The following is an 11,840-nucleotide window of genomic DNA, read 5'->3' on the forward strand; positions in this document are numbered from 1 at the left end:
CACAGGTAGACTACTCCCTCCATTTTATGATTTGACTAACATCTACTGGATGGACTTGAAGTTCATCTTCACTCTACAAAAGCTACCTGCATGTGTGCACACACGGGAGTGACAAGGGTACTTGTACATACATACATATGTGCCTGGGTGCATGTGTGGAAGTCAGAAGACAACTTGTAAAAGCTGCTCTCTATTTGAATCTAGTGAGTCTTAGAAATCAAAGGCATGTCATCAGGCTTGGAAGCAATTGCCTTCACCCTCTAAGGCATCCCTCCAGCCTCCATCTTCACATTCTAAATAAACATCTTGTGCTAAGATTTCTCATGTAGTGAGTTGTTAAAGAAGAGATCAGAACATATGCATAGGCTATTCTTGGTTAGTTGGAGGTAGGACAGTCAAGTGCCTGAAACTCCAGTGGTGTGGTTTCCATAGAGGAATGGAAATAAACCAACTACTTGGGAATTAGGTTATATAGAGAATACAGAAAAGATGTTTGGTTATGTAAGGCAGAGATGATCGAAATTATAATGAAATGATTTAAGAGATTTCATCGTTATCTCTTTCTAAAGAAAAAGATGAAAGAAACAGTCTACAATTATAGCAGACAAAAATGAAAGGCTGTTTGACCACTGACTATTAAGAGAAGAGCAATGGAAGGTTAGGAAACTACTGGCATGATGACTTAAAACAAAATATTATGGCTTAAAAAAAATGTAACTCTTTTTCAGAAAGACAATGAATCACACAATTAACAATCAAAATTGTTTATATTACCATGATTTCTGCCAAATGTTCTTTTTACTGATATTTATTTGCAAAATTAACATGCACTTTTGAATGTCATTTTTTGTATATTTGAGGTTCAAATCATGTTTACCATGCCCTCCCTAGACATAGGATATGGGTGGGGAAGAAGCTAGACAAAGATGGAGACAGTCTGGGCCTTAGGATTCAAGTTGTATTCCCTGGATTTGTAAGCAATTGATTATTACCTTTCTTCCCAAGAGGAACTATAGTCATCCTTAAGTGAAATGTTACAGAATCCATTGTTTCCTGGGTTTAAGTCAACCAAGATTCCTTACACTCCAGAGTTATATTACAGGGGTTTGTTGTTGTTGTTTTGTTTTGAAGGTTTTTTTTTTTTTTTGGCTTGTTTGTTTGCAAAGAACTTAGTGTCTCATATACAAGCTCAGTTCAACTAAGAGAAATCCTGGATAATGCCTAACAGAACAAAGAATGTCACAATAGCCAGGCAGCAGATGGTTTGGTTTCCCTGAGTATCTGAGTCCCTGCTTCATTTTTGTGACCAGACATATAATGGGTGGATAGGATGGGGGGGGTCCTTTGAGTAGATAAAATTCTCTACTTGCTGTGTTACTGCTGCTCATGGATCACACCTGCATGAGGTGCCCACCTTGTGGTGCTATGTGATAATCTGATCATATACCTGGTAGTCACAGGATCAACAAATGATACTTGGGAGTCACTTGTCTCCTTCCACTGTAGATTCTAGTTATGAACAAGCTCAGGTTATACAGTAAGCAGTCCCTTTTGAAATGCCAACTCAAAGACCTATTATGTGGTAAATGAAGTACATAGACTCTGTGCATGTGTGTGTGTATGTGTACAAGTGTATATATGTCTGTGAATGTATATGTATGTGATATATATTATATATACACATATATTTATAATGATTAAGCCTTGGTTGTGATCTAAGAACACATTTAAATAGTAATATGGTGATATACAATGATATTTATTCAACTCTGTAATTTCAAATGTGTGCTGTGAAGATGTATTCAGTTGTTAGAGCATTTGCTCAGCCCCAGCTCCCATCCCCAGCAATACCTACAGCAGGTGTGGTATACATGACTATGATTCATGCTCTCTGGAGGGGAAAGCAGGAGGATCATGATTTCAAGATCTTCTTTGTCAATGGGGAAAGGTCAAAACCAGGTTAGAATACAAAAGATCCTGCACATCCCCACATCTACTCCCAGTTATTTTTAAATAAAATAAGATCAGCAACATCGCTCAGTAGATAAAAGTAATTACTAAACAAGCCTAAAACCATGATTTGTATCCCTGGGGTGCATTAGAAGAAGGAGTGAGTCTACTCCCACAAGTTGTCTTCTAAACTACACATATGCACTGTGAAAGACATAGTCCATGTCACACAAGTTCTGTGAATAGTGACCTAAAAGTTTAGGAACTAGCATATCTTATTTTAACATATTTTCCCTAAAATTGAATTTATATGTATAAATATTCATATATATTCAAGTTTATATATGTGTATATATATGTATATATATATATCATACACAGTCTTCTATGTATCTCATTTACCACATGATAGCTTTGAGTTGGCATTTCAAAAGGACTGCTTGCCATCCAACACTGATGACCTGAGCATCATACCCAGAACCTACAGTGGAAGGAGAGAAATGATTCCCAATGTCAGGTGTTGACTCTCTGACTTCCAGGTGCATGATTTGGTATGCTTTCTCCTTCTCTCTTCCCTTCCCTCTCCTTCCCTTCCTCCCTCCTCCTCTCCCTCCCTCCCTTTATTACTCTCTTACACACACAATAATAAATAAATAGACAAATAAATGAATAGGAAATAATAAATACTATCAGTTTGAGTTGGTGTTCTTCCAGAGGACCCGAGTTTAGTTCCCAGAACCTACATGATGCTCACAACCCTGTAATTTCATTTCTGAAGGATTCAATGCCCACTTCTGACCTTCATGGACACCAGGGTTGCACATGGTGCATATACATACATGTAGGCAAAAACCACTAACACATAAAATAAAAATCAATAAAACTAGGTGTCACAGCACATGTCTTTAATTTCAGTTCTTGGGAGACAGAGCCAGGGAGACCTATGTGAGTTCAAGACCAGCATGGTCTATACAGCAATGCATACCATACTAGCACAGAAAGGATGCTCTTGTTTAAGAAACAGTATAATTATTCTTCTCTATAGTGTTCCATATCAAGAATACTTTTGAATATATGGTACCTTTATGGGCTTTCTCCAGTCAGCTTATATTCCCACAGCATGGTTCATATTTGTAGGGTCTTCACAGATCTCCCAAGGATATATAAACTACGAGACTGTCATGGTATCAACCATAGCATCTCTCAGTCAGGATGGCTGAAGCCAAATGACTATGGGTATGTAGAGTGTTTTGTTTTCCTTTGCTCTTGAATACTTGAGGATATTCCTGCGTGTGTTCCAAACTCTGGTCTCAGCTATAATGTTTAGTCTAGCATGGAAGTGGAAGCCGGGCAGATACACACTACTCTAAATACTTTCATGTTCTATAGCTGTTGGTCATGTTCTAGTTTAAACAGTTGTCAAGGATTAGGATTTCAGTATTTTGCTTCTGAGATTTTTAATGGTCTGTAGGAAAGTAAATCAAATGGAAGGATTCTCTCCAGCTTGAGAACTTGAGGGGAGGGTGGGAACTAATATCCTCTGTGGTTTTGGCTGGCCATGTGCCTTGTGCTGGTTTACTGGTTTGTGGCTTCTTGTTTGCTTTATCTTGTGTTAACTCACATAAAATGTAATTGCCATAGTTTTCCTGTTTATTCTTGCCTAAATTATCTGTCAGACTTAAAAAACTACATGAGTTAACTGGACAAAGGAGCCCCTGTCTGCCTGTGGTCACAGAAGGACAGCTGGGGATCTCTGATTCCCTGTTCTCCTTTCCCCTGGATTACATGGACAGCTCTCTGGCTTCCTCAACAACAACAACAACAACAACGGGCGTTTTTTATGGCTAAAGGTTAAAAGTTCCATTGACACATTCCCTGCTCTTTGGCACCTATGTGTTCTGTTACCAAATAACTTATTGCTCTGTCCATCTCTCCCATCTCTAGAAAACTAATTTGTGTTTCTCCCACTCTGTAATACCATTGTTTGTTTCTCTTCCCAAGCATACATGACTTGAAGCAACTGAGACCTTTCTGGACACTTGTAATTAATTCGTTCTGATGTTCATAAATAGTTAGGAAATGAATCCTGGGATCTGTTAAGTAACAGGGAATGTGTACATAAACACTAAAACTTTGGATGTAATCATATTGTGTCATCATTAGTTTATAACATAATGATGTTACAGATTTAATAAATTACACTTATTTATTTTTTTCTCACTCCCCCACTGTGTGTGTGTGTTTGTGTGTGTGTGTGTGTGTGTGTGTGTGTGTGTGTGTGTGTGTGTGTGTGTCTGTGTTCCATATCAAGAATACTTTTGAATATATGATACCTTTATGGACTTTCTCCAGAGATAGTCAGCTTGTATTTCTACAGCCTGGTTCACATTTGCAGGGTCACAGGTGTGTGTGTGTGTGTGTGTGTGTGTGTACACATGAATGTTCCTGTGCCTTATCATGTATGTGAAAGTCAAAAGGCAACATTCAGGGGTTGGTTCTCTCCTCGTACCATGTGGATCTCAAGGGATGAAACTCAGATCAGCAGTGCCATTATCAAAGCAAGTGCCACTATCTGCTGAGGCACATCCCAAGTCCTAAGGCTCTCTCTTGTCTCCACTACAAGTGACCTGAGGAGATCCTGAGGACACACACTTAATTAGACCCTCCTCTCTCCAGCCTGGTGTACTGTGGGACTATAGGCTGACTCTCTTTATTTGAAATAGACTTTCATGTACCCCCATCTGGTCTTAAAAACTCACTATGTCTGACCTTAAATAAATTGGTACTCTTGTCCAAACCTCCCTAAGGACTATGGACCACTGTGTCCACCTTATGCAGAGCTGGGTCTATGAACTAATCTTTACATGCACAGGTCTAGCATAATCTTTAGCTAACTTTGTTGTCATGGAATCATTTTAGGCAGAAGTAACATGAGGATATCTTTTCAGAAAATCTTCTCTTTCCTCTTATACTATACCAGTGCACAGGTGAAGGCAAGGCGAGCCACTAGCTCCCATGAGGGAAGCAGGCTTTAGAATAAAGAGAATTCCTCCTCTGGATTGCCAGAGTCCTCACTGCCAACCTCTGAGGCCTTCTGTTACCTTCCAGAAAGATCCACTCCAACCATTTGTGAGTGACTGTTCTTTCATAGAATGTTGAGACTAAACCAGTTTGATTTCATCCAGGCAAAATTAATATGATCTCTCAATATATTTTTTCTACAAACACGTATCCTAACTTCTCAATTCATATGAGATTTGATTGTTTGTAATATAGAATAACTAGTAAAAATAGGACTAGAGGGGACACAAGTATGCAACGTGAAAAATGTCTACTGTACTGTCATGAGACAACAAGACCATTAAGTTTCAAGAAGAAAATATAGGCTAAACTACAAAATTCACTGAGGAACTTCATGGCTACTAGGAAGAGTTCTCTTATGTGTGATTTGTAAACTGTGACTGAAAACTGGTATGCACTGGTAGCTTTTCTACAGGTTTTGACTGAGACTAGAATAAAGATTTATTGAAACAAGAGTGTCAGGTTGACTTTTCCATTTTATTTTAATAACTTAAACAATATTGCATGATTTATACAATTATAATAACCTTTGCATTATAGTCATGATTGTAGATTTTGTGTTTGCATGTGTGTATATACTCCAGAAAAATTGTTGTGAAATGAAGTATGTATGTCTTTACCTCTTGTAATGATTAGTTATAATTGTGTCCAGTTGACCAGCTGAGATATTCAGCCTCAGGAACTGAATAACTACTGGATATTTGGACCTTCTCTTGAGATACAGTCATTGTTAGATTAGCTGGACCACAGTGGCAGGTTGTAATCTGGATTCACAAGCCAAATAAATATTTTTCCTTCCCCTTAAAGCACCTTCTGTTAGAGTATATTGTCACAGCAATAGAAAAAAAATTAGGGCACCATTACTAAAAAAAATTGTATAGATGATATGAGGATAAAAATGTTCATTCGGTTTTATGTTCTTCTACACTGACAACACTTAGATTCAGATTTAATTTTCTTGCCTATTTCACAAGTATAAACTTTAAATTTCATTCACACAGTCTAATTTGTGTTTCCATGATTACTTATAAAATTGGACATTTTTCTTCTTTTGCTTCTAACTTTTTTTTTGTTCTCCAGTGAAATTACTGTGCATAATTTTAGGCTAATTGACATTCAAATTGTGTTTTCTAAGAATTGATACAAGAACGTGATGTTTTCCTGCTCTCACTATTTTTGCTGATTATATTTCTGAAAGACTTTAAGCGATGGCTTCTCCTTCCTCATTTCCTTATTGTGCTCAATGCAATCAAGTCAATGGATTTCTTTTCTGTCTGTCTAATCTGGGGATCTTGAGAAAGTTTTTACTCTCTGTGTCCATGAAGACTTCTTCTGTCTTTATTTCTAATAGTTTAAAATTTTGTCATCCATATTTATGTCTTCTTTTCTCTTTTTTCATTTTTTATTAGATATTTTCTTTATTTACATGTCATATGATTTCTCCTTTCCCAGTTTCCCCTCCAAAACAAAACAAAACAAAAACCAAAAAACAACAACAAGAACAAACCCCTGTTCCTTCTCCCCAACCCCCGCTCGCCACCCCACCCTCTCCAGCTTACTGGCCCTGGTATTCCCCTACACTTTAATATCTTAATCTCTTTAAAGTTAGTTGTGGTGTCTCTAAAGTTAGTTGTGGTGTTTTGTGTGAGATAACGATGTAATTCACTCAGGATGCCTATTTTTTGTGGGTATTTTTATTTAATGGCTTCTCTCTCTCCAGACTGAAGCACCTACTCAGCTGTAAGTCACCTTTCCATCTCTGAGTAGGTGAGGATCTTCCTCCTTTTCTGGTGTTGGTGCTCCTCTACCCTAATCAGTACAGTGTGAAAATAATCCCTCATATAGCTTCAACATTTCACCTTGCTCTAGTTTTCAAAATAGAATCAATGGCTCTTGTATCGTTTTTATTGTATTTAAATTTTAGGCATTTTTTTATTTTACACAAAGAGAGAAAGAGAGAAAGAAGAAAAGGAAAGGAAGACTCAAGTGGGCTGAGCTGAGATCTGGGCATTACAGTAAGTCTCTAGATGAATTTGAAAGAAAATGCCCTTGTTAGCGTACTAGGTCATTTTATTTGTGAGAAAGAAATGTTTTTATTAATTTTTATTCACAAGTATTTTACAGGATTTCCTATAAAAACTAAAGTAAGAAAATTACATTTGCTAAACCCTGACCCAACCTCAGGCTAAAACTAAGGTCAGCCTGACACTCAGGTGTGCATAGTCCTTATGAGAACCGTAACTCACCCTCCTTTGTGATGCTTCTATAGCCTCAAGGCTTTCTGCTCCCCTCCCTGGTCAAATGTGCTTCCGTGGTAACACAGCTGTGCCCTATTTTTGCTTTCATACCCTTTCGTGCTTGTCAGTTTACTGCACCTGCATCAAGAGAAGGTGACTAACCTGTAGTTTTTGCCTTTATAACCCTCCACCCTTGGTTCACCAACTTGGGCCGCCTCTTTAGACTTGTAGTCTCAAGAGTGTGTACCCAGCCAGGTCTGTGTGGCTCAATAAAACCTTCAAGTTCATAAAGAACTTATCTGAGCTCCTTCTCTTGGGCATAAGAGCATGGTCCCTAACATTTCAAAAAGGACGCTGGACCTGAATTGTCTTGGCGATAGCACACATGCGATTCTAGTGTCCTCTGAAGTTATGACTCAGAAGCTTTCTGGTGTGTACTGGGTGGGATTATATCTTATAAGGGGAAGCTCGAGGTCTGCAAGGTCACAGAGGAAGTTAAGATGTTTTTACTGTGGATAAAATTTTATAGTTTTATTTGCAAGATTTCCAGAAGCCATCCTAACGGTCACCTGTATGCAGGCCATATGTATGGTTCATTGTTATTCTTAGTTGGTAATATCTCTACAAAAAAGGAAGTGTCTCCCTGTAGACAACCTTCACAGTGAATTATTAACTATATCAGACTTCTAAATTCTTAGGTAGTGAGGGAGTTCTTTCTCTTTAACTTTTCTTATCAACAGGAAAACTCTAAAATAATTAGACTTGAGTATTTATGAACCTATATAAGAACCCCAGAGCCATGCAAAAGGCTTAATTTTTTTTAAATTTTCAATAGTGTATATAGAGGGAAGACATTTTTATTTCTTTTAGTTAAAAGTTATATTTAATAATTAGAGGAGCATTGTAGATTAATGTCAAAAATGTCTCAGTACAATTCAGTGTCTCTCTAAGTGGATAAAATAATATGTTCTGACTTGGGAATTGTGTTGTTGAGACATGTCCCCCAGAAGAAAGGATTTAGAGGATTGGACATAACTCTAATGCAAATGAGGTAGGGCAGTATAATAAGCATATAGTATCTAATTCCTATGTATATACCTGAAAATATTTATGTGTTTACATGAAATATATCAGCCAAGGTAATCTCTATGATTTGCATTTGAGTCTAGTCAGACACTCTCTCACTTATGATTACATGCAAATGTTCATTTATCAGAGATTACATGACACCCAGTGTAGCACAGTACACTGGTTTGCTAACTTTTCCCGATCTTTTTCACTTGCTTGGGCGTATGGAATAAATCTGTTTTCCTATGAGTGTCTGAAGTAAATCCCAAGCTCTTCGCTAAAGTCTTTATACTGTGCACCAAACGCCTATTGTGCCTTTTCTTGTAGTTAAATGTACCATTCGTTTCCTCTAGTTAACTGAGAGTTCATCGTAAACTGAGGCTTTACCTCTAAACATCCATGGTAAAAAATACACAGCACTGACTGGGTTGGGATGTTATTTTTTTTTTCTTTTCCTCATTTGACTAAGAACTTTATATATAAATAGCAATGTTTTTCTTCCTAAAGTACCAGAGCAGAAGGTGATATTTTGTTTTAGAGCCTGGGTTTCACCAATCTACTGCACTGCCAAGAGAATAAAATACAGAATGATGGAAAGGAGGAGAGGGAAGGAGGGAGAGAGGGGAAAAGGGAGGGAGAAAGGGAAGAAGTAGATTCACATCTCTAGACAAAGGACATTTCATAGCCTAATATTTCAAAACCAACATTGAATACAATGAAAATATATTCATAATATTGAGATAATAAATAGATATGCCATTCTGTCCTATTACTGTGCCCTTCCTATAGCTGTGCTTAACTCTTTATTATAGCATTTCAGTTGAGATAGTGCTATTTACTAACTAAATAAACTGTTATGGCTTGATGATGAGGTTCAGTTAGTAGCATGCTTACCTACCCTACATGAAGCCTTGAATTAATTCCTAGCATTTCGTAAACTATGTATGGTAGCATACACCTGAAGTTCCATTATGGAAAAAGGGGTCAGAAGTTCAAAGTTATCCTTGGCTAAGTTCAAGACAGCCTGGGATACAGAAGATGCTGTCTTTAAAAAAATAAAAGTGCCCTGGGATAGTTCGCTCATTCTGTAAGCTTTGATGCCCTTCCCCCAACGCTGGAGGCTAAACATTCCAAGCCAGGGTTTGACTAGGAAGTTGGAACATTGGTGAAGGTCAGAAAGCAAAGTCCGAATTTTCTTTTGTTAGCTGTGAAGAAATGATATCTCGGTGAGTTCTTAGCACACAAGTACGAAGACATATCTGGGCCACCTCTGAATTTGGGGTGCCAGGCGTCAATGCGGAGGCAGGAGACTGACTTTCCTTGAAGTTTTCGCCTCAAATACTGCCATCAAGCAAGTGTGCGTGGCAATTCTCCCTTTTTTTATTATTTTTCAGACGGAGCTCTACAATGTCCCGCCTCATCGTGGCTAGGGATCTCAGAAGAGCTCTAAAGGCAAATGGAAGTACAATAATCACTATTAAGACAATGTCAGTAATAACAGCAAGCAAGATTATGTACTGAACCCAGTCTAAGGGATTCATTGTGCTTAGATTGTTTTTTAAATCTCTGGCCAATTCATCAATGTTCCAAGTATCTAAAAGACTTCTGTTAATATCTGAAATTTCTGCCTTCAATTGTTCTATAGCGTAAGAAATATCTGCATCTTTCTACACTCCCTGCAAATGGGCCTTAGTTTACTGAAATGATGTATGACACTTAGTGGCTAACCTAACTTTCAAACAACATAGCATATAGATAAGAGACACAAGAAAAATTCATATCAGCAGTTATAAGTCTAAACAAATTTGACTGAATAGCAGCAGTGTTAGCGATTCTTGTTGTTGTAGTCTGTGGTGGATGTCTGCTTCTCCATTTCTGTCAGCTGTCAGCTTCTGTTTTCTCTGTTCTTCTCCCTCCTCTTCTCAGAGAGTGGGAGAGGCAGGGCTGTTTGGACCAGTCTTTTTGGGATCTAAGGAATTGGGGATTCTTCATTCTGTGGAAAAAACATAATAACACCCTCTTCTCGAGGTGATTAAGACATCTGGGCCTTTTTAGGCTCCAGTAAAAAAGATTATTTCATTTTACCTAGGCATAATTATGTCTGGTTGTAGGGTGCCATACTTGGCATCCGAATTTAAAATTTCTTTAAAAATAAAAAGAATGATGTAAATAATGTGCACAGGGATACAACTCTCTTTTATCTACTTTTAAACAGAGTGCAATGCGCATGTTCAACAATTACTTGTTTCTGAGAAAATTAGGAAATCTCAGTAATATGGTCAACATTAAATTGTTAACAAAACATTTCAAATGTCGGACCATAATAGTCAGTTCTATAAACTGTTCTAATCTATTGAGGAACACCAAACATAGAAAATTAATGTAGACAATGACTACATTTTTGTTGTTTTCTTGTTAAGGTATCAATAGTTAATCTTTAAAATCAAAAATATTCTTTAAAAATATCAAATTATCATCACAAGCCATTACCATTATGATGATGTAAAGAGTAAAATTACATGGCCAATTGTTTTTGTGTAAAGTCTATAATCTGTCTGGAATACAAATTTGATGTAGCATTCTCTTAAAGGTATTGTCTAGGCAGTTTAAGATATCTAAAGACAGTTCTCTAAAGGAACAGTACTTTCTCTTAACTTTAGTTGTATAAGCATGAACAATTGCAAAATTTGAGAATTAGTAATATCTAAAAAGATAACAACTCTAAGCAATTGTAAACGCTGAACTATATATATATTGGTAAATTAAAAGTTTGATTTTAGCACTTTAAAAACAGTGACTATATAGCACGTAGTCTAATTATCTGTGTAGAGACAAAGTCTTTAAAACTACAAGAATGTAGAGGGGAAAACAACCTCTTAAAACACTATAACTCTACTCTATGACTTTGACTCTCTATAAACCCCAAGTTTAAAATTACTTTGAACCACACCTGTAGAACTGTGACAACACTGGTTTTGTCTCAAAAACTATTTCTCTGAGGTAAGAGAGAGGCAAAACCAGGAAGACTTCTCTAGGCCTGGTTTGTAAAACAAAAGGAATGCCTCTCAGGCTTTACCGAAGCCTCTCTGCACTTATGCATTAACTCAAATGTAAATATTTCACTGAGCAAACTATTCACTGAGCAAAAATATTCACTGAGTTATACCCAAAAGATTCTAAGGGCAATTTTGTTGTTTAAAAAAGCAAAATCCAATTTTAAACAATCTACATTCTCCAAAATCAATATCAAAAACACCACATTCACACCATTCAAGAGTCTCTCTGCCTCTGAACTGAAGCTAGCAAGCCTGGGTTATTCTGAGTTAACTTCTCAGAGCATGTCAGGTCTCTGGAAAGTAAAATCATGGTGTTGACTGATAGGCTGTGTGCCATAGTGTGTTTGTCATAGTCTTTCTAAAGTAACAGGTGATATTATTTTTTTGGTGGGTTATCTAACAATCTATCAAATGATTAATTAAGCAGCTACTAAACTAAACAGCTGTT

General features: G+C 37.1%; 1 protein-coding gene and 1 long non-coding RNA gene across 10 annotated transcripts in view; one reads left to right on the forward strand and one right to left on the reverse strand.

Moving 5' to 3' along the window:
* Positions 1-11,840, forward strand: part of Cacnb2 (calcium voltage-gated channel auxiliary subunit beta 2) — a 376,672-nt gene that overhangs the window by 273,248 nt on the left and 91,584 nt on the right. The gene's annotated exons all lie outside the window — the stretch shown is intronic.
* LOC116089732 overlaps positions 10,111-11,840 on the reverse strand; it is a 2,351-nt gene continuing 621 nt past the window's right edge. The window contains exon 2 of the long non-coding RNA XR_004118457.1: positions 10,111-10,329. This is a non-coding gene — a long non-coding RNA (uncharacterized LOC116089732). The remainder of the gene's footprint in view (positions 10,330-11,840) is intronic.

The sequence above is a fragment of the Mastomys coucha genome, unplaced genomic scaffold (genome assembly GCF_008632895.1).
Source record: "Mastomys coucha isolate ucsf_1 unplaced genomic scaffold, UCSF_Mcou_1 pScaffold15, whole genome shotgun sequence".
In the NCBI taxonomy this organism is placed as follows: Eukaryota; Metazoa; Chordata; class Mammalia; order Rodentia; family Muridae; genus Mastomys; species Mastomys coucha.